Source organism: Pimephales promelas, chromosome 16 (genome assembly GCF_988280905.1).
Source record: "Pimephales promelas chromosome 16, fPimPro1.hap1.1, whole genome shotgun sequence".
In the NCBI taxonomy this organism is placed as follows: Eukaryota; Metazoa; Chordata; class Actinopteri; order Cypriniformes; family Leuciscidae; genus Pimephales; species Pimephales promelas.
Window position 1 is genome coordinate 34,418,142 of NC_142784.1, and position 25,964 is coordinate 34,444,105.

Genomic DNA, 25,964 nt, shown 5'->3' on the forward strand with positions numbered 1-25,964 from the left:
ATGGAGGCTCTAGACCCTTCCAGAGCTGAGATATCGAAACTCAAAATTTCGACCCGGAAAAAAAACGACAGTGTTACCCGTTACGTTTTTTTTCATTTTCGGGCGAAAAATTGAGTTTCTCCAATCTTCTCAAAACTCTGGATTATGATAGAGGGCTGTGAGACTTTGACCTGAGTGCAAAAATGGAGGCTCTAGACCCTTCCAGAGCTGAGATATCGAAACTCAAAATTTCGACCCGAAAAAAAAAACGATAGTGTTACCCCTTACGTTTTTTTTCATTTTCGGGCGAAAAATTGAGTTTCTCCAATCTTCTCAAAACTCTGGATTATGATAGAGGGCTGTGAGACTTTGACCTGAGTGCAAAAATGGAGGCTCTAGACCCTTCCAGAGCTGAGATATCGAAACTCAAAATTTCGACCCGAAAAAAAAAACGACAGTGTTACCCCTTACGTTTTTTTTTCATTTTCGGGCGAAAAATTGAGTTTCTCCAATCTTCTCAAAACTCTGGATTATGATAGAGGGCTGTGAGACTTTGACCTGAGTGCAAAAATGGAGGCTCTAGACCCTTCCAGAGCTGAGATATCGAAACTCAAAATTTCGACCCGAAAAAAAAACGACAGTGTTACCCCTTACGTTTTTTTTTCATTTTCGGGTGAAAAATTGAGTTTCTCCAATCTTCTCAAAACTCTGGATTATGATAGAGGGCTGTGAGACTTTGACCTGAGTGCAAAAATGGAGGCTCTAGACCCTTCCAGAGCTGAGATATCGAAACTCAAAATTTCGACCCGAAAAAAAAACGACAGTGTTACCCGTTACGTTTTTTTTCATTTTCGGGCGAAAAATTGAGTTTCTCCAATCTTCTCAAAACTCTGGATTATGATAGAGGGCTGTGAGACTTTGACCTGAGTGCAAAAATGGAGGCTCTAGACCCTTCCAGAGCTGAGATATCGAAACTCAAAATTTCGACCCGAAAAAAAAACGACAGTGTTACCCGTTACGTTTTTTTTCATTTTCGGGCGAAAAATTTAGTTTCTCCAATCTTCTCAAAACTCTGGATTATGATGGAGGGCTGTGAGACTTTGACCTGAGTGCAAAAATGGAGGCTCTAGACCCTTCCAGAGCTGAGATATCGAAACTCAAAATTTCGACCCGAAAAAAAAACGACAGTGTTACCCCTTACGTTTTTTTTCATTTTCGGGCGAAAAATTGAGTTTCTCCAATCTTCTCAAAACTCTGGATTATGATGGAGGGCTGTGAGACTTTGACCTGAGTGCAAAAATGGAGGCTCTAGACCCTTCCAGAGCTGAGATATCGAAACTCAAAATTTCGACCCGAAAAAAAAACGACAGTGTTACCCCTTACGTTTTTTTTCATTTTCGGGCGAAAAATTTAGTTTCTCCAATCTTCTCAAAACTCTGGATTATGATAGAGGGCTGTGAGACTTTGACCTGAGTGCAAAAATGGAGGCTCTAGACCCTTCCAGAGCTGAGATATCGAAACTCAAAATTTCGACCCGAAAAAAAAACGACAGTGTTACCCCTTACGTTTTTTTTCATTTTCGGGCGAAAAATTGAGTTTCTCCAATCTTCTCAAAACTCTGGATTATGATAGAGGGCTGTGAGACTTTGACCTGAGTGCAAAAATGGAGGCTCTAGACCCTTCCAGAGCTGAGATATCGAAACTCAAAATTTCGACCCGAAAAAAAAAACGACAGTGTTACCCCTTACGTTTTTTTTCATTTTCGGGCGAAAAATTGAGTTTCTCCAATCTTCTCAAAACTCTGGATTATGATAGAGGGCTGTGAGACTTTGACCTGAGTGCAAAAATGGAGGCTCTAGACCCTTCCAGAGCTGAGATATCGAAACTCAAAATTTCGACCCGAAAAAAAAAACGACATTGTTACCCCTTACGTTTTTTTTTCATTTTCGGGCGAAAAATTGAGTTTCTCCAATCTTCTCAAAACTCTGGATTATGATAGAGGGCTGTGAGACTTTGACCTGAGTGCAAAAATGGAGGCTCTAGACCCTTCCAGAGCTGAGATATCGAAACTCAAAATTTCGACCCGAAAAAAAAACGACAGTGTTACCCCTTACGTTTTTTTTCATTTTCGGGCGAAAAATTGAGTTTCTCCAATCTTCTCAAAACTCTGGATTATGATAGAGGGCTGTGAGACTTTGACCTGAGTGCAAAAATGGAGGCTCTAGACCCTTCCAGAGCTGAGATATCGAAACTCAAAATTTCGACCCGAAAAAAAAACGACAGTGTTACCCCTTACGTTTTTTTTCATTTTCGGGCGAAAAATTGAGTTTCTCCAATCTTCTCAAAACTCTGGATTATGATAGAGGGCTGTGAGACTTTGACCTGAGTGCAAAAATGGAGGCTCTAGACCCTTCCAGAGCTGAGATATCGAAACTCAAAATTTCGACCCGAAAAAAAAACGACAGTGTTACCCCTTACGTTTTTTTTCATTTTCGGGCGAAAAATTTAGTTTCTCCAATCTTCTCAAAACTCTGGATTATGATAGAGGGCTGTGAGACTTTGACCTGAGTGCAAAAATGGAGGCTCTAGACCCTTCCAGAGCTGAGATATCGAAACTCAAAATTTCGACCCGAAAAAAAAACGACAGTGTTACCCCTTACGTTTTTTTTCATTTTCGGGCGAAAAATTGAGTTTCTCCAATCTTCTCAAAACTCTGGATTATGATAGAGGGCTGTGAGACTTTGACCTGAGTGCAAAAATGGAGGCTCTAGACCCTTCCAGAGCTGAGATATCGAAACTCAAAATTTCGACCCGAAAAAAAAACGACAGTGTTACCCCTTACGTTTTTTTTCATTTTTGGGCGAAAAATTGAGTTTCTCCAATCTTCTCAAAACTCTGGATTATGATAGAGGGCTGTGAGACTTTGACCTGAGTGCAAAAATGGAGGCTCTAGACCCTTCCAGAGCTGAGATATCGAAACTCAAAATTTCGACCCGAAAAAAAAAACGACAGTGTTACCCCTTACGTTTTTTTTCATTTTTGGGCGAAAAATTGAGTTTCTCCAATCTTCTCAAAACTCTGGATTATGATAGAGGGCTGTGAGACTTTGACCTGAGTGCAAAAATGGAGGCTCTAGACCCTTCCAGAGCTGAGATATCGAAACTCAAAATTTCGACCCGAAAAAAAAACGACAGTGTTACCCCTTACGTTTTTTTTTCATTTTCGGGTGAAAAATTGAGTTTCTCCAATCTTCTCAAAACTCTGGATTATGATAGAGGGCTGTGAGACTTTGACCTGAGTGCAAAAATGGAGGCTCTAGACCCTTCCAGAGCTGAGATATCGAAACTCAAAATTTCGACCCGAAAAAAAAACGACAGTGTTACCCGTTACGTTTTTTTTCATTTTCGGGCGAAAAATTGAGTTTCTCCAATCTTCTCAAAACTCTGGATTATGATAGAGGGCTGTGAGACTTTGACCTGAGTGCAAAAATGGAGGCTCTAGACCCTTCCAGAGCTGAGATATCGAAACTCAAAATTTCGACCCGAAAAAAAAACGACAGTGTTACCCGTTACGTTTTTTTTCATTTTTGGGCGAAAAATTTAGTTTCTCCAATCTTCTCAAAACTCTGGATTATGATGGAGGGCTGTGAGACTTTGACCTGAGTGCAAAAATGGAGGCTCTAGACCCTTCCAGAGCTGAGATATCGAAACTCAAAATTTCGACCCGAAAAAAAAACGACAGTGTTACCCCTTACGTTTTTTTTCATTTTCGGGCGAAAAATTGAGTTTCTCCAATCTTCTCAAAACTCTGGATTATGATGGAGGGCTGTGAGACTTTGACCTGAGTGCAAAAATGGAGGCTCTAGACCCTTCCAGAGCTGAGATATCGAAACTCAAAATTTCGACCCGAAAAAAAAACGACAGTGTTACCCCTTACGTTTTTTTTCATTTTCGGGCGAAAAATTTAGTTTCTCCAATCTTCTCAAAACTCTGGATTATGATAGAGGGCTGTGAGACTTTGACCTGAGTGCAAAAATGGAGGCTCTAGACCCTTCCAGAGCTGAGATATCGAAACTCAAAATTTCGACCCGAAAAAAAAACGACAGTGTTACCCCTTACGTTTTTTTTCATTTTCGGGCGAAAAATTGAGTTTCTCCAATCTTCTCAAAACTCTGGATTATGATAGAGGGCTGTGAGACTTTGACCTGAGTGCAAAAATGGAGGCTCTAGACCCTTCCAGAGCTGAGATATCGAAACTCAAAATTTCGACCCGAAAAAAAAAACGACAGTGTTACCCCTTACGTTTTTTTTCATTTTCGGGCGAAAAATTGAGTTTCTCCAATCTTCTCAAAACTCTGGATTATGATAGAGGGCTGTGAGACTTTGACCTGAGTGCAAAAATGGAGGCTCTAGACCCTTCCAGAGCTGAGATATCGAAACTCAAAATTTCGACCCGAAAAAAAAAACGACATTGTTACCCCTTACGTTTTTTTTTCATTTTCGGGCGAAAAATTGAGTTTCTCCAATCTTCTCAAAACTCTGGATTATGATAGAGGGCTGTGAGACTTTGACCTGAGTGCAAAAATGGAGGCTCTAGACCCTTCCAGAGCTGAGATATCGAAACTCAAAATTTCGACCCGAAAAAAAAACGACAGTGTTACCCCTTACGTTTTTTTTCATTTTCGGGCGAAAAATTGAGTTTCTCCAATCTTCTCAAAACTCTGGATTATGATAGAGGGCTGTGAGACTTTGACCTGAGTGCAAAAATGGAGGCTCTAGACCCTTCCAGAGCTGAGATATCGAAACTCAAAATTTCGACCCGAAAAAAAAACGACAGTGTTACCCCTTACGTTTTTTTTCATTTTCGGGCGAAAAATTGAGTTTCTCCAATCTTCTCAAAACTCTGGATTATGATAGAGGGCTGTGAGACTTTGACCTGAGTGCAAAAATGGAGGCTCTAGACCCTTCCAGAGCTGAGATATCGAAACTCAAAATTTCGACCCGAAAAAAAAACGACAGTGTTACCCCTTACGTTTTTTTTCATTTTCGGGCGAAAAATTTAGTTTCTCCAATCTTCTCAAAACTCTGGATTATGATAGAGGGCTGTGAGACTTTGACCTGAGTGCAAAAATGGAGGCTCTAGACCCTTCCAGAGCTGAGATATCGAAACTCAAAATTTCGACCCGAAAAAAAACGACAGTGTTACCCCTTACGTTTTTTTTCATTTTCGGGCGAAAAATTGAGTTTCTCCAATCTTCTCAAAACTCTGGATTATGATAGAGGGCTGTGAGACTTTGACCTGAGTGCAAAAATGGAGGCTCTAGACCCTTCCAGAGCTGAGATATCGAAACTCAAAATTTCGACCCGAAAAAAAAACGACAGTGTTACCCCTTACGTTTTTTTTTCATTTTCGGGCGAAAAATTGAGTTTCTCCAATCTTCTCAAAATTCTGGATTATGATAGAGGGCTGTGAGACTTTGACCTGAGTGCAAAAATGGAGGCTCTAGACCCTTCCAGAGCTGAGATATCGAAACTCAAAATTTCGACCCGAAAAAAAAACGACAGTGTTACCCCTTACGTTTTTTTTCATTTTTGGGCGAAAAATTGAGTTTCTCCAATCTTCTCAAAACTCTGGATTATGATAGAGGGCTGTGAGACTTTGACCTGAGTGCAAAAATGGAGGCTCTAGACCCTTCCAGAGCTGAGATATCGAAACTCAAAATTTCGACCCGAAAAAAAAAACGACAGTGTTACCCCTTACGTTTTTTTTCATTTTTGGGCGAAAAATTGAGTTTCTCCAATCTTCTCAAAACTCTGGATTATGATAGAGGGCTGTGAGACTTTGACCTGAGTGCAAAAATGGAGGCTCTAGACCCTTCCAGAGCTGAGATATCGAAACTCAAAATTTCGACCCGAAAAAAAAAACGACAGTGTTACCCCTTACGTTTTTTTTTCATTTTCGGGCGAAAAATTGAGTTTCTCCAATCTTCTCAAAACTCTGGATTATGATAGAGGGCTGTGAGACTTTGACCTGAGTGCAAAAATGGAGGCTCTAGACCCTTCCAGAGCTGAGATATCGAAACTCAAAATTTCGACCCGAAAAAAAAAACGACAGTGTTACCCCTTACGTTTTTTTTCATTTTTGGGCGAAAAATTGAGTTTCTCCAATCTTCTCAAAACTCTGGATTATGATAGAGGGCTGTGAGACTTTGACCTGAGTGCAAAAATGGAGGCTCTAGACCCTTCCAGAGCTGAGATATCGAAACTCAAAATTTCGACCCGAAAAAAAAACGACAGTGTTACCCCTTACGTTTTTTTTTCATTTTCGGGCGAAAAATTGAGTTTCTCCAATCTTCTCAAAACTCTGGATTATGATAGAGGGCTGTGAGACTTTGACCTGAGTGCAAAAATGGAGGCTCTAGACCCTTCCAGAGCTGAGATATCGAAACTCAAAATTTCGACCCGAAAAAAAAACGACAGTGTTACCCCTTACGTTTTTTTTCATTTTCGGGCGAAAAATTGAGTTTCTCCAATCTTCTCAAAACTCTGGATTATGATAGAGGGCTGTGAGACTTTGACCTGAGTGCAAAAATGGAGGCTCTAGACCCTTCCAGAGCTGAGATATCGAAACTCAAAATTTCGACCCGAAAAAAAAACGACAGTGTTACCCCTTACGTTTTTTTTCATTTTCGGGCGAAAAATTGAGTTTCTCCAATCTTCTCAAAACTCTGGATTATGATAGAGGGCTGTGAGACTTTGACCTGAGTGCAAAAATGGAGGCTCTAGACCCTTCCAGAGCTGAGATATCGAAACTCAAAATTTCGACCCGAAAAAAAAACGACAGTGTTACCCCTTACGTTTTTTTTCATTTTCGGGCGAAAAATTGAGTTTCTCCAATCTTCTAAAAACTCTGGATTATGATAGAGGGCTGTGAGACTTTGACCTGAGTGCAAAAATGGAGGCTCTAGACCCTTCCAGAGCTGAGATATCGAAACTCAAAATTTCGACCCGAAAAAAAAAACGACAGTGTTACCCCTTACGTTTTTTTTTCATTTTCGGGCGAAAAATTGAGTTTCTCCAATCTTCTCAAAACTCTGGATTATGATAGAGGGCTGTGAGACTTTGACCTGAGTGCAAAAATGGAGGCTCTAGACCCTTCCAGAGCTGAGATATCGAAACTCAAAATTTCGACCCGAAAAAAAAACGACAGTGTTACCCCTTACGTTTTTTTTCATTTTCGGGCGAAAAATTGAGTTTCTCCAATCTTCTAAAAACTCTGGATTATGATAGAGGGCTGTGAGACTTTGACCTGAGTGCAAAAATGGAGGCTCTAGACCCTTCCAGAGCTGAGATATCGAAACTCAAAATTTCGACCCGAAAAAAAAACGACAGTGTTACACCTTACGTTTTTTTTCATTTTCGGGCGAAAAATTGAGTTTCTCCAATCTTCTCAAAACTCTGGATTATGATAGAGGGCTGTGAGACTTTGACCTGAGTGCAAAAATGGAGGCTCTAGACCCTTCCAGAGCTGAGATATCGAAACTCAAAATTTCGACCCGAAAAAAAAACGACAGTGTTACCCCTTACGTTTTTTTTCATTTTTGGGCGAAAAATTGAGTTTCTCCAATCTTCTCAAAACTCTGGATTATGATAGAGGGCTGTGAGACTTTGACCTGAGTGCAAAAATGGAGGCTCTAGACCCTTCCAGAGCTGAGATATCGAAACTCAAAATTTCGACCCGAAAAAAAAACGACAGTGTTACCCCTTACGTTTTTTTTTTCATTTTCGGACGAAAAATTGAGTTTCTCCAATCTTCTCAAAACTCTGGATTATGATAGAGGGCTGTGAGACTTTGACCTGAGTGCAAAAATGGAGGCTCTAGACCCTTCCAGAGCTGAGATATCGAAACTCAAAATTTCGACCCGAAAAAAAAAACGACAGTGTTACCCCTTACGTTTTTTTTTTCATTTTCGGGCGAAAAATTGAGTTTCTCCAATCTTCTCAAAACTCTGGATTATGATAGAGGGCTGTGAGACTTTGACCTGAGTGCAAAAATGGAGGCTCTAGACCCTTCCAGAGCTGAGATATCGAAACTCAAAATTTCGACCCGAAAAAAAAACGACAGTGTTACCCCTTACGTTTTTTTTCATTTTCGGACGAAAAATTGAGTTTCTCCAATCTTCTCAAAACTCTGGATTATGATAGAGGGCTGTGAGACTTTGACCTGAGTGCAAAAATGGAGGCTCTAGACCCTTCCAGAGCTGAGATATCGAAACTCAAAATTTCGACCCGAAAAAAAAACGACAGTGTTACCCCTTACGTTTTTTTTCATTTTCGGGCGAAAAATTGAGTTTCTCCAATCTTCTCAAAACTCTGGATTATGATAGAGGGCTGTGAGACTTTGACCTGAGTGCAAAAATGGAGGCTCTAGACCCTTCCAGAGCTGAGATATCGAAACTCAAAATTTCGACCCGAAAAAAAAACGACAGTGTTACCCCTTACGTTTTTTTTCATTTTCGGGCGAAAAATTGAGTTTCTCCAATCTTCTCAAAACTCTGGATTATGATAGAGGGCTGTGAGACTTTGACCTGAGTGCAAAAATGGAGGCTCTAGACCCTTCCAGAGCTGAGATATCGAAACTCAAAATTTCGACCCGAAAAAAAAAACGACAGTGTTACCCCTTACGTTTTTTTTCATTTTCGGGCGAAAAATTTAGTTTCTCCAATCTTCTAAAAACTCTGGATTATGATAGAGGGCTGTGAGACTTTGACCTGAGTGCAAAAATGGAGGCTCTAGACCCTTCCAGAGCTGAGATATCGAAACTCAAAATTTCGACCCGGAAAAAAAACGACAGTGTTACCCCTTACGTTTTTTTTCATTTTCGGGCGAAAAATTGAGTTTCTCCAATCTTCTCAAAACTCTGGATTATGATAGAGGGCTGTGAGACTTTGACCTGAGTGCAAAAATGGAGGCTCTAGACCCTTCCAGAGCTGAGATATCGAAACTCAAAATTTCGACCCGGAAAAAAAACGACAGTGTTACCCCTTACGTTTTTTTTCATTTTCGGGCGAAAAATTGAGTTTCTCCAATCTTCTCAAAACTCTGGATTATGATAGAGGGCTGTGAGACTTTGACCTGAGTGCAAAAATGGAGGCTCTAGACCCTTCCAGAGCTGAGATATCGAAACTCAAAATTTCGACCCGAAAAAAAAAACGATAGTGTTACCCCTTACGTTTTTTTTCATTTTCGGGCGAAAAATTGAGTTTCTCCAATCTTCTCAAAACTCTGGATTATGATAGAGGGCTGTGAGACTTTGACCTGAGTGCAAAAATGGAGGCTCTAGACCCTTCCAGAGCTGAGATATCGAAACTCAAAATTTCGACCCGAAAAAAAAAACGACAGTGTTACCCCTTACGTTTTTTTTTCATTTTCGGGCGAAAAATTGAGTTTCTCCAATCTTCTCAAAACTCTGGATTATGATAGAGGGCTGTGAGACTTTGACCTGAGTGCAAAAATGGAGGCTCTAGACCCTTCCAGAGCTGAGATATCGAAACTCAAAATTTCGACCCGAAAAAAAAACGACAGTGTTACCCCTTACGTTTTTTTTTCATTTTCGGGTGAAAAATTGAGTTTCTCCAATCTTCTCAAAACTCTGGATTATGATAGAGGGCTGTGAGACTTTGACCTGAGTGCAAAAATGGAGGCTCTAGACCCTTCCAGAGCTGAGATATCGAAACTCAAAATTTCGACCCGAAAAAAAAACGACAGTGTTACCCGTTACGTTTTTTTTCATTTTCGGGCGAAAAATTGAGTTTCTCCAATCTTCTCAAAACTCTGGATTATGATAGAGGGCTGTGAGACTTTGACCTGAGTGCAAAAATGGAGGCTCTAGACCCTTCCAGAGCTGAGATATCGAAACTCAAAATTTCGACCCGAAAAAAAAACGACAGTGTTACCCGTTACGTTTTTTTTCATTTTCGGGCGAAAAATTTAGTTTCTCCAATCTTCTCAAAACTCTGGATTATGATGGAGGGCTGTGAGACTTTGACCTGAGTGCAAAAATGGAGGCTCTAGACCCTTCCAGAGCTGAGATATCGAAACTCAAAATTTCGACCCGAAAAAAAAACGACAGTGTTACCCCTTACGTTTTTTTTCATTTTCGGGCGAAAAATTGAGTTTCTCCAATCTTCTCAAAACTCTGGATTATGATGGAGGGCTGTGAGACTTTGACCTGAGTGCAAAAATGGAGGCTCTAGACCCTTCCAGAGCTGAGATATCGAAACTCAAAATTTCGACCCGAAAAAAAAACGACAGTGTTACCCCTTACGTTTTTTTTCATTTTCGGGCGAAAAATTTAGTTTCTCCAATCTTCTCAAAACTCTGGATTATGATAGAGGGCTGTGAGACTTTGACCTGAGTGCAAAAATGGAGGCTCTAGACCCTTCCAGAGCTGAGATATCGAAACTCAAAATTTCGACCCGAAAAAAAAACGACAGTGTTACCCCTTACGTTTTTTTTCATTTTCGGGCGAAAAATTGAGTTTCTCCAATCTTCTCAAAACTCTGGATTATGATAGAGGGCTGTGAGACTTTGACCTGAGTGCAAAAATGGAGGCTCTAGACCCTTCCAGAGCTGAGATATCGAAACTCAAAATTTCGACCCGAAAAAAAAAACGACAGTGTTACCCCTTACGTTTTTTTTCATTTTCGGGCGAAAAATTGAGTTTCTCCAATCTTCTCAAAACTCTGGATTATGATAGAGGGCTGTGAGACTTTGACCTGAGTGCAAAAATGGAGGCTCTAGACCCTTCCAGAGCTGAGATATCGAAACTCAAAATTTCGACCCGAAAAAAAAAACGACATTGTTACCCCTTACGTTTTTTTTTCATTTTCGGGCGAAAAATTGAGTTTCTCCAATCTTCTCAAAACTCTGGATTATGATAGAGGGCTGTGAGACTTTGACCTGAGTGCAAAAATGGAGGCTCTAGACCCTTCCAGAGCTGAGATATCGAAACTCAAAATTTCGACCCGAAAAAAAAACGACAGTGTTACCCCTTACGTTTTTTTTCATTTTCGGGCGAAAAATTGAGTTTCTCCAATCTTCTCAAAACTCTGGATTATGATAGAGGGCTGTGAGACTTTGACCTGAGTGCAAAAATGGAGGCTCTAGACCCTTCCAGAGCTGAGATATCGAAACTCAAAATTTCGACCCGAAAAAAAAAACGACATTGTTACCCCTTACGTTTTTTTTCATTTTCGGGCGAAAAATTGAGTTTCTCCAATCTTCTCAAAACTCTGGATTATGATAGAGGGCTGTGAGACTTTGACCTGAGTGCAAAAATGGAGGCTCTAGACCCTTCCAGAGCTGAGATATCGAAACTCAAAATTTCGACCCGAAAAAAAAACGACAGTGTTACCCCTTACGTTTTTTTTCATTTTCGGGCGAAAAATTGAGTTTCTCCAATCTTCTCAAAACTCTGGATTATGATAGAGGGCTGTGAGACTTTGACCTGAGTGCAAAAATGGAGGCTCTAGACCCTTCCAGAGCTGAGATATCGAAACTCAAAATTTCGACCCGAAAAAAAAACGACAGTGTTACCCCTTACGTTTTTTTTCATTTTCGGGCGAAAAATTGAGTTTCTCCAATCTTCTCAAAACTCTGGATTATGATAGAGGGCTGTGAGACTTTGACCTGAGTGCAAAAATGGAGGCTCTAGACCCTTCCAGAGCTGAGATATCGAAACTCAAAATTTCGACCCGAAAAAAAAAACGACAGTGTTACCCCTTACGTTTTTTTTCATTTTCGGGCGAAAAATTTAGTTTCTCCAATCTTCTCAAAACTCTGGATTATGATAGAGGGCTGTGAGACTTTGACCTGAGTGCAAAAATGGAGGCTCTAGACCCTTCCAGAGCTGAGATATCGAAACTCAAAATTTCGACCCGAAAAAAAACGACAGTGTTACCCCTTACGTTTTTTTTCATTTTCGGGCGAAAAATTGAGTTTCTCCAATCTTCTCAAAACTCTGGATTATGATAGAGGGCTGTGAGACTTTGACCTGAGTGCAAAAATGGAGGCTCTAGACCCTTCCAGAGCTGAGATATCGAAACTCAAAATTTCGACCCGAAAAAAAAACGACAGTGTTACCCCTTACGTTTTTTTTTCATTTTCGGGCGAAAAATTGAGTTTCTCCAATCTTCTCAAAACTCTGGATTATGATAGAGGGCTGTGAGACTTTGACCTGAGTGCAAAAATGGAGGCTCTAGACCCTTCCAGAGCTGAGATATCGAAACTCAAAATTTCGACCCGAAAAAAAAACGACAGTGTTACCCCTTACGTTTTTTTTCATTTTTGGGCGAAAAATTGAGTTTCTCCAATCTTCTCAAAACTCTGGATTATGATAGAGGGCTGTGAGACTTTGACCTGAGTGCAAAAATGGAGGCTCTAGACCCTTCCAGAGCTGAGATATCGAAACTCAAAATTTCGACCCGAAAAAAAAAACGACAGTGTTACCCCTTACGTTTTTTTTCATTTTTGGGCGAAAAATTGAGTTTCTCCAATCTTCTCAAAACTCTGGATTATGATAGAGGGCTGTGAGACTTTGACCTGAGTGCAAAAATGGAGGCTCTAGACCCTTCCAGAGCTGAGATATCGAAACTCAAAATTTCGACCCGAAAAAAAAACGACAGTGTTACACCTTACGTTTTTTTTCATTTTCGGGCGAAAAATTGAGTTTCTCCAATCTTCTCAAAACTCTGGATTATGATAGAGGGCTGTGAGACTTTGACCTGAGTGCAAAAATGGAGGCTCTAGACCCTTCCAGAGCTGAGATATCGAAACTCAAAATTTCGACCCGAAAAAAAAACGACAGTGTTACCCCTTACGTTTTTTTTCATTTTTGGGCGAAAAATTGAGTTTCTCCAATCTTCTCAAAACTCTGGATTATGATAGAGGGCTGTGAGACTTTGACCTGAGTGCAAAAATGGAGGCTCTAGACCCTTCCAGAGCTGAGATATCGAAACTCAAAATTTCGACCCGAAAAAAAAACGATAGTGTTACCCCTTACGTTTTTTTTTTCATTTTCGGACGAAAAATTGAGTTTCTCCAATCTTCTCAAAACTCTGGATTATGATAGAGGGCTGTGAGACTTTGACCTGAGTGCAAAAATGGAGGCTCTAGACCCTTCCAGAGCTGAGATATCGAAACTCAAAATTTCGACCCGAAAAAAAAAACGACAGTGTTACCCCTTACGTTTTTTTTTTCATTTTCGGGCGAAAAATTGAGTTTCTCCAATCTTCTCAAAACTCTGGATTATGATAGAGGGCTGTGAGACTTTGACCTGAGTGCAAAAATGGAGGCTCTAGACCCTTCCAGAGCTGAGATATCGAAACTCAAAATTTCGACCCGAAAAAAAAACGACAGTGTTACCCCTTACGTTTTTTTTCATTTTCGGACGAAAAATTGAGTTTCTCCAATCTTCTCAAAACTCTGGATTATGATAGAGGGCTGTGAGACTTTGACCTGAGTGCAAAAATGGAGGCTCTAGACCCTTCCAGAGCTGAGATATCGAAACTCAAAATTTCGACCCGAAAAAAAAACGACAGTGTTACCCCTTACGTTTTTTTTCATTTTCGGGCGAAAAATTGAGTTTCTCCAATCTTCTCAAAACTCTGGATTATGATAGAGGGCTGTGAGACTTTGACCTGAGTGCAAAAATGGAGGCTCTAGACCCTTCCAGAGCTGAGATATCGAAACTCAAAATTTCGACCCGAAAAAAAAACGACAGTGTTACCCCTTACGTTTTTTTTCATTTTCGGGCGAAAAATTGAGTTTCTCCAATCTTCTCAAAACTCTGGATTATGATAGAGGGCTGTGAGACTTTGACCTGAGTGCAAAAATGGAGGCTCTAGACCCTTCCAGAGCTGAGATATCGAAACTCAAAATTTCGACCCGAAAAAAAAAACGACAGTGTTACCCCTTACGTTTTTTTTCATTTTCGGGCGAAAAATTTAGTTTCTCCAATCTTCTAAAAACTCTGGATTATGATAGAGGGCTGTGAGACTTTGACCTGAGTGCAAAAATGGAGGCTCTAGACCCTTCCAGAGCTGAGATATCGAAACTCAAAATTTCGACCCGGAAAAAAAACGACAGTGTTACCCCTTACGTTTTTTTTCATTTTCGGGCGAAAAATTGAGTTTCTCCAATCTTCTCAAAACTCTGGATTATGATAGAGGGCTGTGAGACTTTGACCTGAGTGCAAAAATGGAGGCTCTAGACCCTTCCAGAGCTGAGATATCGAAACTCAAAATTTCGACCCGGAAAAAAAACGACAGTGTTACCCCTTACGTTTTTTTTCATTTTCGGGCGAAAAATTGAGTTTCTCCAATCTTCTCAAAACTCTGGATTATGATAGAGGGCTGTGAGACTTTGACCTGAGTGCAAAAATGGAGGCTCTAGACCCTTCCAGAGCTGAGATATCGAAACTCAAAATTTCGACCCGAAAAAAAAAACGATAGTGTTACCCCTTACGTTTTTTTTCATTTTCGGGCGAAAAATTGAGTTTCTCCAATCTTCTCAAAACTCTGGATTATGATAGAGGGCTGTGAGACTTTGACCTGAGTGCAAAAATGGAGGCTCTAGACCCTTCCAGAGCTGAGATATCGAAACTCAAAATTTCGACCCGAAAAAAAAAACGACAGTGTTACCCCTTACGTTTTTTTTTCATTTTCGGGCGAAAAATTGAGTTTCTCCAATCTTCTCAAAACTCTGGATTATGATAGAGGGCTGTGAGACTTTGACCTGAGTGCAAAAATGGAGGCTCTAGACCCTTCCAGAGCTGAGATATCGAAACTCAAAATTTCGACCCGAAAAAAAAACGACAGTGTTACCCCTTACGTTTTTTTTTCATTTTCGGGTGAAAAATTGAGTTTCTCCAATCTTCTCAAAACTCTGGATTATGATAGAGGGCTGTGAGACTTTGACCTGAGTGCAAAAATGGAGGCTCTAGACCCTTCCAGAGCTGAGATATCGAAACTCAAAATTTCGACCCGAAAAAAAAACGACAGTGTTACCCGTTACGTTTTTTTTCATTTTCGGGCGAAAAATTGAGTTTCTCCAATCTTCTCAAAACTCTGGATTATGATAGAGGGCTGTGAGACTTTGACCTGAGTGCAAAAATGGAGGCTCTAGACCCTTCCAGAGCTGAGATATCGAAACTCAAAATTTCGACCCGAAAAAAAAACGACAGTGTTACCCGTTACGTTTTTTTTCATTTTCGGGCGAAAAATTTAGTTTCTCCAATCTTCTCAAAACTCTGGATTATGATGGAGGGCTGTGAGACTTTGACCTGAGTGCAAAAATGGAGGCTCTAGACCCTTCCAGAGCTGAGATATCGAAACTCAAAATTTCGACCCGAAAAAAAAACGACAGTGTTACCCCTTACGTTTTTTTTCATTTTCGGGCGAAAAATTGAGTTTCTCCAATCTTCTCAAAACTCTGGATTATGATGGAGGGCTGTGAGACTTTGACCTGAGTGCAAAAATGGAGGCTCTAGACCCTTCCAGAGCTGAGATATCGAAACTCAAAATTTCGACCCGAAAAAAAAACGACAGTGTTACCCCTTACGTTTTTTTTCATTTTCGGGCGAAAAATTTAGTTTCTCCAATCTTCTCAAAACTCTGGATTATGATAGAGGGCTGTGAGACTTTGACCTGAGTGCAAAAATGGAGGCTCTAGACCCTTCCAGAGCTGAGATATCGAAACTCAAAATTTCGACCCGAAAAAAAAACGACAGTGTTACCCCTTACGTTTTTTTTCATTTTCGGGCGAAAAATTGAGTTTCTCCAATCTTCTCAAAACTCTGGATTATGATAGAGGGCTGTGAGACTTTGACCTGAGTGCAAAAATGGAGGCTCTAGACCCTTCCAGAGCTGAGATATCGAAACTCAAAATTTCGACCCGAAAAAAAAAACGACAGTGTTACCCCTTACGTTTTTTTTCATTTTCGGGCGAAAAATTGAGTTTCTCCAATCTTCTCAAAACTCTGGATTATGATAGAGGGCTGTGAGACTTTGACCTGAGTGCAAAAATGGAGGCTCTAGACCCTTCCAGAGCTGAGATATCGAAACTCAAAATTTCGACCCGAAAAAAAAAACGACATTGTTACCCCTTACGTTTTTTTTTCATTTTCGGGCGAAAAATTGAGTTTCTCCAATCTTCTCAAAACTCTGGATTATGATAGAGGGCTGTGAGACTTTGACCTGAGTGCAAAAATGGAGGCTCTAGACCCTTCCAGAGCTGAGATATCGAAACTCAAAATTTCGACCCGAAAAAAAAACGACAGTGTTACCCCTTACGTTTTTTTTCATTTTCGGGCGAAAAATTGAGTTTCTCCAATCTTCTCAAAACTCTGGATTATGATAGAGGGCTGTGAGACTTTGACCTGAGTGCAAAAATGGAGGCTCTAGACCCTTCCAGAGCTGAGATATCGAAACTCAAAATTTCGACCCGAAAAAAAAAACGACATTGTTACCCCTTACGTTTTTTTTCATTTTCGGGCGAAAAATTGAGTTTCTCCAATCTTCTAAAAACTCTGGATTATGATAGAGGGCTGTGAGACTTTGACCTGAGTGCAAAAATGGAGGCTCTAGACCCTTCCAGAGCTGAGATATCGAAACTCAAAATTTCGACCCGAAAAAAAAAACGACAGTGTTACCCCTTACGTTTTTTTTTCATTTTCGGGCGAAAAATTGAGTTTCTCCAATCTTCTCAAAACTCTGGATTATGATAGAGGGCTGTGAGACTTTGACCTGAGTGCAAAAATGGAGGCTCTAGACCCTTCCAGAGCTGAGATATCGAAACTCAAAATTTCGACCCGAAAAAAAAACGACAGTGTTACCCCTTACGTTTTTTTTCATTTTCGGGCGAAAAATTGAGTTTCTCCAATCTTCTAAAAACTCTGGATTATGATAGAGGGCTGTGAGACTTTGACCTGAGTGCAAAAATGGAGGCTCTAGACCCTTCCAGAGCTGAGATATCGAAACTCAAAATTTCGACCCGAAAAAAAAACGACAGTGTTACACCTTACGTTTTTTTTCATTTTCGGGCGAAAAATTGAGTTTCTCCAATCTTCTCAAAACTCTGGATTATGATAGAGGGCTGTGAGACTTTGACCTGAGTGCAAAAATGGAGGCTCTAGACCCTTCCAGAGCTGAGATAACGAAACTCAAAATTTCGACCCGAAAAAAAAACGACAGTGTTACCCCTTACGTTTTTTTTCATTTTTGGGCGAAAAATTGAGTTTCTCCAATCTTCTCAAAACTCTGGATTATGATAGAGGGCTGTGAGACTTTGACCTGAGTGCAAAAATGGAGGCTCTAGACCCTTCCAGAGCTGAGATATCGAAACTCAAAATTTCGACCCGAAAAAAAAACGACAGTGTTACCCCTTACGTTTTTTTTTTCATTTTCGGACGAAAAATTGAGTTTCTCCAATCTTCTCAAAACTCTGGATTATGATAGAGGGCTGTGAGACTTTGACCTGAGTGCAAAAATGGAGGCTCTAGACCCTTCCAGAGCTGAGATATCGAAACTCAAAATTTCGACCCGAAAAAAAAAACGACAGTGTTACCCCTTACGTTTTTTTTTTCATTTTCGGGCGAAAAATTGAGTTTCTCCAATCTTCTCAAAACTCTGGATTATGATAGAGGGCTGTGAGACTTTGACCTGAGTGCAAAAATGGAGGCTCTAGACCCTTCCAGAGCTGAGATATCGAAACTCAAAATTTCGACCCGAAAAAAAAACGACAGTGTTACCCCTTACGTTTTTTTTCATTTTCGGGCGAAAAATTGAGTTTCTCCAATCTTCTCAAAACTCTGGATTATGATAGAGGGCTGTGAGACTTTGACCTGAGTGCAAAAATGGAGGCTCTAGACCCTTCCAGAGCTGAGATATCGAAACTCAAAATTTCGACCCGAAAAAAAAACGACAGTGTTACCCCTTACGTTTTTTTTCATTTTCGGGCGAAAAATTGAGTTTCTCCAATCTTCTCAAAACTCTGGATTATGATAGAGGGCTGTGAGACTTTGACCTGAGTGCAAAAATGGAGGCTCTAGACCCTTCCAGAGCTGAGATATCGAAACTCAAAATTTCGACCCGAAAAAAAAACGACAGTGTTACCCCTTACGTTTTTTTTCATTTTCGGGCGAAAAATTGAGTTTCTCCAATCTTCTAAAAACTCTGGATTATGATAGAGGGCTGTGAGACTTTGACCTGAGTGCAAAAATGGAGGCTCTAGACCCTTCCAGAGCTGAGATATCGAAACTCAAAATTTCGACCCGAAAAAAAAAACGACAGTGTTACCCCTTACGTTTTTTTTTCATTTTCGGGCGAAAAATTGAGTTTCTCCAATCTTCTCAAAACTCTGGATTATGATAGAGGGCTGTGAGACTTTGACCTGAGTGCAAAAATGGAGGCTCTAGACCCTTCCAGAGCTGAGATATCGAAACTCAAAATTTCGACCCGAAAAAAAAACGACAGTGTTACCCCTTACGTTTTTTTTCATTTTCGGGCGAAAAATTGAGTTTCTCCAATCTTCTAAAAACTCTGGATTATGATAGAGGGCTGTGAGACTTTGACCTGAGTGCAAAAATGGAGGCTCTAGACCCTTCCAGAGCTGAGATATCGAAACTCAAAATTTCGACCCGAAAAAAAAACGACAGTGTTACACCTTACGTTTTTTTTCATTTTCGGGCGAAAAATTGAGTTTCTCCAATCTTCTCAAAACTCTGGATTATGATAGAGGGCTGTGAGACTTTGACCTGAGTGCAAAAATGGAGGCTCTAGACCCTTCCAGAGCTGAGATAACGAAACTCAAAATTTCGACCCGAAAAAAAAACGACAGTGTTACCCCTTACGTTTTTTTTCATTTTTGGGCGAAAAATTGAGTTTCTCCAATCTTCTCAAAACTCTGGATTATGATAGAGGGCTGTGAGACTTTGACCTGAGTGCAAAAATGGAGGCTCTAGACCCTTCCAGAGCTGAGATATCGAAACTCAAAATTTCGACCCGAAAAAAAAACGACAGTGTTACCCCTTACGTTTTTTTTTTCATTTTCGGACGAAAAATTGAGTTTCTCCAATCTTCTCAAAACTCTGGATTATGATAGAGGGCTGTGAGACTTTGACCTGAGTGCAAAAATGGAGGCTCTAGACCCTTCCAGAGCTGAGATATCGAAACTCAAAATTTCGACCCGAAAAAAAAAACGACAGTGTTACCCCTTACGTTTTTTTTTTCATTTTCGGGCGAAAAATTGAGTTTCTCCAATCTTCTCAAAACTCTGGATTATGATAGAGGGCTGTGAGACTTTGACCTGAGTGCAAAAATGGAGGCTCTAGACCCTTCCAGAGCTGAGATATCGAAACTCAAAATTTCGACCCGAAAAAAAAACGACAGTGTTACCCCTTACGTTTTTTTTCATTTTCGGACGAAAAATTGAGTTTCTCCAATCTTCTCAAAACTCTGGATTATGATAGAGGGCTGTGAGACTTTGACCTGAGTGCAAAAATGGAGGCTCTAGACCCTTCCAGAGCTGAGATATCGAAACTCAAAATTTCGACCCGAAAAAAAAACGACAGTGTTACCCCTTACGTTTTTTTTCATTTTCGGGCGAAAAATTGAGTTTCTCCAATCTTCTCAAAACTCTGGATTATGATAGAGGGCTGTGAGACTTTGACCTGAGTGCAAAAATGGAGGCTCTAGACCCTTCCAGAGCTGAGATATCGAAACTCAAAATTTCGACCCGAAAAAAAAACGACAGTGTTACCCCTTACGTTTTTTTTCATTTTCGGGCGAAAAATTGAGTTTCTCCAATCTTCTCAAAACTCTGGATTATGATAGAGGGCTGTGAGACTTTGACCTGAGTGCAAAAATGGAGGCTCTAGACCCTTCCAGAGCTGAGATATCGAAACTCAAAATTTCGACCCGAAAAAAAAAACGACAGTGTTACCCCTTACGTTTTTTTTCATTTTCGGGCGAAAAATTTAGTTTCTCCAATCTTCTAAAAACTCTGGATTATGATAGAGGGCTGTGAGACTTTGACCTGAGTGCAAAAATGGAGGCTCTAGACCCTTCCAGAGCTGAGATATCGAAACTCAAAATTTCGACCCGGAAAAAAAACGACAGTGTTACCCCTTACGTTTTTTTTCATTTTCGGGCGAAAAATTGAGTTTCTCCAATCTTCTCAAAACTCTGGATTATGATAGAGGGCTGTGAGACTTTGACCTGAGTGCAAAAATGGAGACTCTAGACCCTTCCAGAGCTGAGATATCGAAACTCAAAATTTCGACCCGAAAAAAAAAACGATAGTGTTACCCCTTACGTTTTTTTTCATTTTCGGGCGAAAAATTGAGTTTCTCCAATCTTCTCAAAACTCTGGATTATGATAGAGGGCTGTGAGACTTTGACCTGAGTGCAAAAATGGAGGCTCTAGACCCTTCCAGAGCTGAGATATCGAAACTCAAAATTTCGACCCGAAAAAAAAAACGACAGTGTTACCCCTTACGTTTTTTTTTCATTTTCGGGCGAAAAATTGAGTTTCTCCAATCTTCTCAAAACTCTGGATTATGATAGAGGGCTGTGAGACTTTGACCTGAGTGCAAAAATGGAGGCTCTAGACCCTTCCAGAGCTGAGATATCGAAACTCAAAATTTCGACCCGAAAAAAAAACGACAGTGTTACCCCTTACGTTTTTTTTTCATTTTCGGGTGAAAAATTGAGTTTCTCCAATCTTCTCAAAACTCTGGATTATGATAGAGGGCTGTGAGACTTTGACCTGAGTGCAAAAATGGAGGCTCTAGACCCTTCCAGAGCTGAGATATCGAAACTCAAAATTTCGACCCGAAAAAAAAACGACAGTGTTACCCGTTACGTTTTTTTTCATTTTCGGGCGAAAAATTGAGTTTCTCCAATCTTCTCAAAACTCTGGATTATGATAGAGGGCTGTGAGACTTTGACCTGAGTGCAAAAATGGAGGCTCTAGACCCTTCCAGAGCTGAGATATCGAAACTCAAAATTTCGACCCGAAAAAAAAACGACAGTGTTACCCGTTACGTTTTTTTTCATTTTCGGGCGAAAAATTTAGTTTCTCCAATCTTCTCAAAACTCTGGATTATGATGGAGGGCTGTGAGACTTTGACCTGAGTGCAAAAATGGAGGCTCTAGACCCTTCCAGAGCTGAGATATCGAAACTCAAAATTTCGACCCGAAAAAAAAACGACAGTGTTACCCCTTACGTTTTTTTTCATTTTCGGGCGAAAAATTGAGTTTCTCCAATCTTCTCAAAACTCTGGATTATGATGGAGGGCTGTGAGACTTTGACCTGAGTGCAAAAATGGAGGCTCTAGACCCTTCCAGAGCTGAGATATCGAAACTCAAAATTTCGACCCGAAAAAAAAACGACAGTGTTACCCCTTACGTTTTTTTTCATTTTCGGGCGAAAAATTTAGTTTCTCCAATCTTCTCAAAACTCTGGATTATGATAGAGGGCTGTGAGACTTTGACCTGAGTGCAAAAATGGAGGCTCTAGACCCTTCCAGAGCTGAGATATCGAAACTCAAAATTTCGACCCGAAAAAAAAACGACAGTGTTACCCCTTACGTTTTTTTTCATTTTCGGGCGAAAAATTGAGTTTCTCCAATCTTCTCAAAACTCTGGATTATGATAGAGGGCTGTGAGACTTTGACCTGAGTGCAAAAATGGAGGCTCTAGACCCTTCCAGAGCTGAGATATCGAAACTCAAAATTTCGACCCGAAAAAAAAAACGACAGTGTTACCCCTTACGTTTTTTTTCATTTTCGGGCGAAAAATTGAGTTTCTCCAATCTTCTCAAAACTCTGGATTATGATAGAGGGCTGTGAGACTTTGACCTGAGTGCAAAAATGGAGGCTCTAGACCCTTCCAGAGCTGAGATATCGAAACTCAAAATTTCGACCCGAAAAAAAAAACGACATTGTTACCCCTTACGTTTTTTTTTCATTTTCGGGCGAAAAATTGAGTTTCTCCAATCTTCTCAAAACTCTGGATTATGATAGAGGGCTGTGAGACTTTGACCTGAGTGCAAAAATGGAGGCTCTAGACCCTTCCAGAGCTGAGATATCGAAACTCAAAATTTCGACCCGAAAAAAAAACGACAGTGTTACCCCTTACGTTTTTTTTCATTTTCGGGCGAAAAATTGAGTTTCTCCAATCTTCTCAAAACTCTGGATTATGATAGAGGGCTGTGAGACTTTGACCTGAATGCAAAAATGGAGGCTCTAGACCCTTCCAGAGCTGAGATATCGAAACTCAAAATTTCGACCCGAAAAAAAAACGACAGTGTTACCCCTTACGTTTTTTTTCATTTTCGGGCAAAAAATTGAGTTTCTCCAATCTTCTCAAAACTCTGGATTATGATAGAGGGCTGTGAGACTTTGACCTGAGTGCAAAAATGGAGGCTCTAGACCCTTCCAGAGCTGAGATATCGAAACTCAAAATTTCGACCCGAAAAAAAAACGACAGTGTTACCCCTTACGTTTTTTTTCATTTTCGGGCGAAAAATTTAGTTTCTCCAATCTTCTCAAAACTCTGGATTATGATAGAGGGCTGTGAGACTTTGACCTGAGTGCAAAAATGGAGGCTCTAGACCCTTCCAGAGCTGAGATATCGAAACTCAAAATTTCGACCCGAAAAAAAAAACGACAGTGTTACCCCTTACGTTTTTTTTCATTTTCGGGCGAAAAATTGAGTTTCTCCAATCTTCTCAAAACTCTGGATTATGATAGAGGGCTGTGAGACTTTGACCTGAGTGCAAAAATGGAGGCTCTAGACCCTTCCAGAGCTGAGATATCGAAACTCAAAATTTCGACCCGAAAAAAAAAACGACATTGTTACCCCTTACGTTTTTTTTTCATTTTCGGGCGAAAAATTGAGTTTCTCCAATCTTCTCAAAACTCTGGATTATGATAGAGGGCTGTGAGACTTTGACCTGAGTGCAAAAATGGAGGCTCTAGACCCTTCCAGAGCTGAGATATCGAAACTCAAAATTTCGACCCGAAAAAAAAACGACAGTGTTACCCCTTACGTTTTTTTTCATTTTCGGGCGAAAAATTGAGTTTCTCCAATCTTCTCAAAACTCTGGATTATGATAGAGGGCTGTGAGACTTTGACCTGAGTGCAAAAATGGAGGCTCTAGACCCTTCCAGAGCTGAGATATCGAAACTCAAAATTTCGACCCGAAAAAAAAAACGACAGTGTTACCCCTTACGTTTTTTTTTCATTTTCGGGCGAAAAATTGAGTTTCTCCAATCTTCTCAAAACTCTGGATTATGATAGAGGGCTGTGAGACTTTGACCTGAGTGCAAAAATGGAGGCTCTAGACCCTTCCAGAGCTGAGATATCGAAACTCAAAATTTCGACCCGAAAAAAAAACGACAGTGTTACCCCTTACGTTTTTTTTTCATTTTCGGGTGAAAAATTGAGTTTCTCCAATCTTCTCAAAACTCTGGATTATGATAGAGGGCTGTGAGACTTTGACCTGAGTGCAAAAATGGAGGCTCTAGACCCTTCCAGAGCTGAGATATCGAAACTCAAAATTTCGACCCGAAAAAAAAACGACAGTGTTACCCGTTACGTTTTTTTTCATTTTCGGGCGAAAAATTGAGTTTCTCCAATCTTCTCAAAACTCTGGATTATGATAGAGGGCTGTGAGACTTTGACCTGAGTGCAAAAATGGAGGCTCTAGACCCTTCCAGAGCTGAGATATCGAAACTCAAAATTTCGACCCGAAAAAAAAACGACAGTGTTACCCGTTACGTTTTTTTTCATTTTCGGGCGAAAAATTTAGTTTCTCCAATCTTCTCAAAACTCTGGATTATGATGGAGGGCTGTGAGACTTTGACCTGAGTGCAAAAATGGAGGCTCTAGACCCTTCCAGAGCTGAGATATCGAAACTCAAAATTTCGACCCGAAAAAAAAACGACAGTGTTACCCCTTACGTTTTTTTTCATTTTCGGGCGAAAAATTGAGTTTCTCCAATCTTCTCAAAACTCTGGATTATGATGGAGGGCTGTGAGACTTTGACCTGAGTGCAAAAATGGAGGCTCTAGACCCTTCCAGAGCTGAGATATCGAAACTCAAAATTTCGACCCGAAAAAAAAACGACAGTGTTACCCCTTACGTTTTTTTTCATTTTCGGGCGAAAAATTGAGTTTCTCCAATCTTCTCAAAACTCTGGATTATGATAGAGGGCTGTGAGACTTTGACCTGAGTGCAAAAATGGAGGCTCTAGACCCTTCCAGAGCTGAGATATCGAAACTCAAAATTTCGACCCGAAAAAAAAACGACAGTGTTACCCCTTACGTTTTTTTTTTCATTTTCGGACGAAAAATTGAGTTTCTCCAATCTTCTCAAAACTCTGGATTATGATAGAGGGCTGTGAGACTTTGACCTGAGTGCAAAAATGGAGGCTCTAGACCCTTCCAGAGCTGAGATATCGAAACTCAAAATTTCGACCCGAAAAAAAAAACGACAGTGTTACCCCTTACGTTTTTTTTCATTTTTGGGCGAAAAATTGAGTTTCTCCAATCTTCTCAAAACTCTGGATTATGATAGAGGGCTGTGAGACTTTGACCTGAGTGCAAAAATGGAGGCTCTAGACCCTTCCAGAGCTGAGATATCGAAACTCAAAATTTCGACCCGAAAAAAAAACGACAGTGTTACCCCTTACGTTTTTTTTTCATTTTCGGGCGAAAAATTGAGTTTCTCCAATCTTCTCAAAACTCTGGATTATGATAGAGGGCTGTGAGACTTTGACCTGAGTGCAAAAATGGAGGCTCTAGACCCTTCCAGAGCTGAGATATCGAAACTCAAAATTTCGACCCGAAAAAAAAAACGACAGTGTTACCCCTTACGTTTTTTTTCATTTTTGGGCGAAAAATTGAGTTTCTCCAATCTTCTCAAAACTCTGGATTATGATAGAGGGCTGTGAGACTTTGACCTGAGTGCAAAAATGGAGGCTCTAGACCCTTCCAGAGCTGAGATATCGAAACTCAAAATTTCGACCCGAAAAAAAAACGACAGTGTTACCCCTTACGTTTTTTTTTCATTTTCGGGCGAAAAATTGAGTTTCTCCAATCTTCTCAAAACTCTGGATTATGATAGAGGGCTGTGAGACTTTGACCTGAGTGCAAAAATGGAGGCTCTAGACCCTTCCAGAGCTGAGATATCGAAACTCAAAATTTCGACCCGAAAAAAAAACGACAGTGTTACCCCTTACGTTTTTTTTCATTTTCGGGCGAAAAATTGAGTTTCTCCAATCTTCTCAAAACTCTGGATTATGATAGAGGGCTGTGAGACTTTGACCTGAGTGCAAAAATGGAGGCTCTAGACCCTTCCAGAGCTGAGATATCGAAACTCAAAATTTCGACCCGAAAAAAAAACGACAGTGTTACCCCTTACGTTTTTTTTCATTTTCGGGCGAAAAATTGAGTTTCTCCAATCTTCTCAAAACTCTGGATTATGATAGAGGGCTGTGAGACTTTGACCTGAGTGCAAAAATGGAGGCTCTAGACCCTTCCAGAGCTGAGATATCGAAACTCAAAATTTCGACCCGAAAAAAAAACGACAGTGTTACCCCTTACGTTTTTTTTCATTTTCGGGCGAAAAATTGAGTTTCTCCAATCTTCTAAAAACTCTGGATTATGATAGAGGGCTGTGAGACTTTGACCTGAGTGCAAAAATGGAGGCTCTAGACCCTTCCAGAGCTGAGATATCGAAACTCAAAATTTCGACCCGAAAAAAAAAACGACAGTGTTACCCCTTACGTTTTTTTTTCATTTTCGGGCGAAAAATTGAGTTTCTCCAATCTTCTCAAAACTCTGGATTATGATAGAGGGCTGTGAGACTTTGACCTGAGTGCAAAAATGGAGGCTCTAGACCCTTCCAGAGCTGAGATATC